General features: G+C 42.2%; 1 pseudogene; it reads right to left on the bottom strand.

Moving 5' to 3' along the window:
- The window catches only part of LOC102868047, a 97,168-nt pseudogene extending 95,475 nt beyond the window's left edge, over positions 1-1,693 (bottom strand).
- Positions 1,694-5,787: the final 4,094 nt, after the last annotated feature.

Raw genomic sequence — 5,787 nt, forward strand, 5'->3', positions numbered from 1 at the left:
CTTGGTCATTGTCCAACTCTCTGATGCATAACAAGTGATTGCGAAGACCATGGCCTGTATCAGACGCACCTTTAAACAAAGGTTAATAGAATTGAAGAAATAAATAGACAGCACCACAATAATGGTAGGAGATTTTTTTAATTTAAATTTTATTTATTGTGAAGAACATGTATAGGGATCCAAGGGGGTGATGTTTGGGGGCAGAAGGGTGAGCATGGGCAGGGATGAAATCACAGGGCTGCACAATTTGATGGGTGGAGGGAGTAGCCGAAGGAAATGAGAAAGATCCAGTGGGGACCAGAAAAGACAGGGCAATGGTAAGCATAGTCTAATGGTGATTATTATTTTATTTTAACAAAGAAATTGTCTTATTCACTTGTGGGTTTCTCATTTGGGAATGGGGCACAGCCTCTCTGGCTTCTTCATGCTGTTGATATGAAGGAGGTAGGGGGAAAGGGGAGCCCACATTAACACCTTACTGATAGTCCTGAGTTGAAGCTGAATGCCTTCTTGTTCTGTTAGAAGATATTTTCGTGACATTTACTGCCCTCTGGACTGCAAACTGTTTGCCAAGGTGGGTCTACTGGGAAGGGCTGGATGAACCCTGAGGCTCCATCCTCCTTTGCTTCCTTAGCTGGCAGTTATATTTCCCTTTTGTCTCTGGAACTAGGTTCAGGGTTCAGGTCTGGAGTAAAACTCAGTGTTAAGGTTACCTATCAGAAAAGGAGCAAACCTAGAGAAAGAAGAAACTTGTGAGTTACAAATAGAAGGACTTTGGAGGTATTACTTACAGGTGAACTGGAGGAGAAGGTGGAGGAAAATGGCCTAGATAAAATTCTCTGTATACCCTAGGCAGTTTTCCCTAGTGACCTGAGGGCTCTTTGCTGGGTTCGGACAGCACAGCCCAAGGGCTGAACGGCTCACTCTGAGGGTCAAATTCCTCACCCCAAGGTCCAAACGGTTCACCCCAAAAGCAGAAAGGCTCACCCCTTGGACTGAACAGCTCACCCCAAAGGCCAAACAGCTCACCCTGATGGTCCAACAGCTCTCCCCAGGGGCTGGATGGCACACCCCGAGGACCCAATGTCTCACCCGAAGGGCCAAACTGCTTGCCCTGAGGGCCTATCAGCTTACCTCAGAGACTGACTGGCTCACTCTGAGGTCTGGACAGCTCACCCCAGGGACTGAACGTCACACCCCAAGGGCCAGGTGACACACTCTGAGGGCTGGGTAATACAACTCCCTTCCAAAATCCCTGCCCCCTGAGGTCTGGACCATGGCCAGGGACAGTGCCTGCAGTTCCAGGGCCACCACCATTACCTCCTCACCAAGTGATCAGACTGCAATTTGAAGTGGGCATCACTGCCCTCCCCCTTTATAAATGGAGAAGGGGATTTGAGAGTGGTGAACAGACCCTCCCTAAGTCTAAACAGTTCTTGGCAGCATTAGTCAAAAGATGTGGTGTATTGAGGATATCTGCTGTCTCGGATATGTTGCTGTTGTTAAGTGTCATCAAGTCATAGACAACTCATAGCAACCCTTATCAATCCATTGTGTTGATGATCTTCTTCTCTGGCCTGTCCAAGGAAATCTTCACTGACAGTGAGATGCTTTCCCTTATCAAGACCTTCACCTCCCATGGATCCACGGCACTGCCTCCTCCCCCCACCCCACTCCTACACTGGGGGCCCATGGCTCGCTAGCTGTGTAGGGGCTCCTCCACACTGGCTGTGGGTCCCAGCACTCACTACTCAGTCTAAGCTAGGGAACCCCTGGGCCCTGGCCACCACAGTCCTATGGGGTCATGGCAGCACAAGTTCAATAGCAGGCAGAGGGAGGAAACAGGACCCACCCATGTTCCCCCAAGAATCCAAGTCCTCCTGATGTTGAGCTCCAGTCCACACTGATGACCAGAAGTCAACTGCTTGGCTGCTTGGGCACATTTAAGTTCCATGACCTGCCTCAATGTGGCCCACTTGGCCTCCTGCTCACCATGCCATGTCTCTTGCCACCACCATCTAGGTTCCAAGAATTCTTCCCAGAACAAGTCTATTCTTTGATAGTGTAGAGGCTCCGCCACACTAACCTTGACTTGGGGCCCAGTGCCTGCCATCTGCCCCAGGTGAGGGTATCCCTGGGGTCTAGCCATGGAAGCCTCATGGAGCTGCAGTGGTGATGTGGGCTCAGTAGCGGGGGCCTGGAAGCCGTGGGACCCACCCATTCTTCTTTGGGAATCTTTGATCTCTTGATGTTGAGCCTCAGTTCATATTTAAGACCAGTAATCAACTGTTTAATTGTTCAATTATCAATACACAGAGGACTGTAGAAGGCTATGGTGGCCTATGTAGTTTGCTGTTCCTGCAGCTCCTTACTTTGTTTCTGCTGCTGCCGCCATAACAATAGCAGGAGATTTTAACACACCATTCAAAACAAAGGATAAATCCACTCAAAAGATATTTAACAAAGTGCAGAAAATTTAAACTATGCAATCAGACAACTTGACCCTGTAGATGTATTAAGGTTACTGTACCCAACTAAAACTCAATTTACTTTGTACCCAAGTGCATATGGTACATTCTCCAGAATGGATCATATACTAGGACATAAAGCAAGCCTCAGCAAATTTTAAAATATTGACTTAATACAAGATATCTTCTCAGACCACAATGTCGTGCTCGCTTCGGCAGCACAGTGCTCGCTTCGGCAGCACATATACTAAAATTGGAACGATACAGAGAAGATTAGCATGGCCCCTGCGCAAGGATGACACGCAAATTCGTGAAGCATTCCATATTTTTTGGCTGGTCCGAGTGCAGTGGAGGCCACAACTAATTGATCACAGTCAGTTACAGACCACAATGTCATAAAACTAGAAATTAACCACAAGAGAACAAAACTTATAAAATCATCCACATAGAAGTGAAATAATACCCTGTTAGAACACGACTGAGAAATAGAAGGAATAAAGAGTGAAATTGAAAAGTTCCTCAAAACAAATGAAAATACAACAAACCAAAACCACTAAAATGCAGCTAAGGCAGTCTCCCTAAAGTAGGGGACAGTTCATAGCAATAGCCACACGCATAAAAAAAGGAAGGAAAAAGCAAAATTAATGCTCTAACTCAACATCTACGTCAGATTTAAAAAAAAAAAAAATCTAACCCTACACTCTCTGGCAGAAAGGAAATTATAAGGACAAGAGATGAAATCAGTGAGAAAGAAAACTGAAAAACATCAATAAGACCAGGAGCTGATTTTATAAAAGGGTCAATAAAATTGTAAAACAATTGGCAAAATTAACAAAAGGGAAAAAAAGATAAGAAGCAAATAACTTGATTAATTAGTGATAGAGGTGACATCACAACATAACTAGATGAAATTAAATCTATAGTATCAGAATATTATGACAAACTATACTCTGATAAATGTGGAAACCTAGAGGAAATGGAAAAATTCCTTGAAACACATGTCCTACCCAGATTGACATAGACACATGTAGAACACTTAAACAGACCCATCACAAAAAAAGAAATTAAGTAGGTCATAAAAAACTCCCCCCCCAAAAAAAAAGTCCTGGAACAGATGGCTATGTAGCTGAGTTCTATCAAACATTCAGAGAAGATCTATCATCAATTCTACTTAGATTGTTTTTAAAAAATATACAAAGAAATATTCCCAGAGTCATTCTATGAAGCAAGCATAATCCTAATACCAAAACCAGGCAAAGATGCTACCTTAAAAAGGAAACTACGGACAAATATCTCTTACAAATACAGAGGCAGAAATCCTTAACAAAATCCTGGACAATAGAATTCAAAAGCACACACACAAAAAAATTCATCATGATCAAGTGTGATTCATAACAGGTATGCAAGAGTGTTTCAACATAAGAAAAAACATCAATGTAATTTATCATATTAACAAAGCAAGTAACAAGAACCACGTGATCCTAACAATTGATGCAGGTCTCTGACAAAATCCCACGTCCCTTCCTGATCATAACACTCAGCAAATAGGAATAAAAGGGAATCTCCTCAACATTATGAAAAGTACATACCAAGAGTCAGTGGAGAAAGACTAAAAGCATTCTCCATGTTAACAGGGATCAGATAATGATTCCCACTGTCACAAGTTCTATTCACTATTGTTTTAGAATTATCAAGGCAATACAGAAAGAAAAGAAAATAAGAAACATTCAGATCAGCAGAGAAATGGTAAAATTGTCACTATATGCCAATGATAGGATAATATACACTGAAAATCCAAAGGACTCAACAAAAAAAAAAATAAACTTAGAGCTACTAGACCAATTTACTAGAGTGGCAGGATACAGGATCAATATACTCAAGTCTGTCAGATTCCTCTACAGAAACAAAACACAGAGAAGGAAAATAAGAAAGCAATACCGTTTATAATTGACTACCACAATTTGAGATACTTAGGAATAAACCTAACTAGAAACATGAAAGACTCTTACAAAGAAAACAAGAATGAAGTGGATGGCATAGCACTCCCTGATCTCAAAAACTACCATATAGAAGTAATAACCAAGCAGCCTGGTACTGCTGAAAATACAGGCATGTAGACCAATGGAAAGGAATAAAAAAAAAACATACATTTACCCATCTATTTATGGTCAACTGATATTAAACAAGGAAACAAGATCTATCAAACAAGAAAACAACAACCTCTTCAAATGGTTCTGGCAACACTGGACTGCTACCCACAGAAAGCTGAAGCAGTATCCGCACATCTCACTATACTCAGAAATCAACTCAAGATGGATCAGAGACCGAGATGTAAAGCCGAAAAACACAAACATCGTAAGAGACAAATTGGGACCTAGCTTAGAAGACCTTATATATGGCATAAAGAGGCTATCCAACACAGCCAGAAATATACAACCAAGAGAGAATAAAATTGATGAACCTTCTAGAGATTATCAGACAAAGGTCTCTTAGCAGAAGTTTAAGTTGCTCTGAAAGAATTGGCAAAACAAGGCTCCAGGAGGTGACGACATACCAATTGACATATTTCAACAAACAGATGCTACCCTGGATATGCTCACTTAGCTGTGCCAAGAAATCTGGGGGACAGCTAGCTGGCCAACTGACTGGAAAAGATCGATATTTGTTCCCATTCCAAAGAAAGGTGACCAAACAGTGTGGAAATTATTGCGCAGTATTATTAATATTACATGCAAGCAAGATTCTGCTGGAAACTTTCAAAAAATGATTGGAGCAATATGTCAACAGAGAACTGCAAAATGTGCAGGCTGGATTTAGAAGAGGTGGTGATACTAGGGATATAATAGCTAATGTTAGATGGATCTTGGCAGAAAGCAGAGAATGCCAGAGGAATGTCTATCTGTGCTTCATTGACTATGCAAAGGCTTTGACTGTGTGGATCACAACAAGCTATGGCTGACTTTAAGAAGAATGGGAATCCCAGAGCTTGTGCTTATGCAAAACCTATACTTGGACCAAGAGGCAGTCATCAGAACAGAGCAAGGAGACACTACATGGTTCATAATCAAGAAGGGGGTCCACCAGAGATGTATTTTGTCTCCATACCTTTTCAATCTGTATGCAGACAGATCATCTGAGACGCTGTGCTATACAAGGAGGAATGTGGCATCAAGACTGGTGAAAGAGTCATCAACAACCTGCGCTATGCAGATGACACAACCCTGCTTGCTGAAACTGAGGAGGACCTGAAGAGCTTGCTGCAGAAAGTCAAGGACTGCAACCTTCAATATGTATTGAAGCTCAACATCAAGAAAACAAC

This window comes from Elephantulus edwardii, unplaced genomic scaffold (genome assembly GCF_000299155.1).
Source record: "Elephantulus edwardii isolate Elephantulus edwardi_28Jun2011 unplaced genomic scaffold, EleEdw1.0 scaffold00021, whole genome shotgun sequence".
Lineage (NCBI taxonomy): Eukaryota > Metazoa > Chordata > Mammalia > Macroscelidea > Macroscelididae > Elephantulus > Elephantulus edwardii.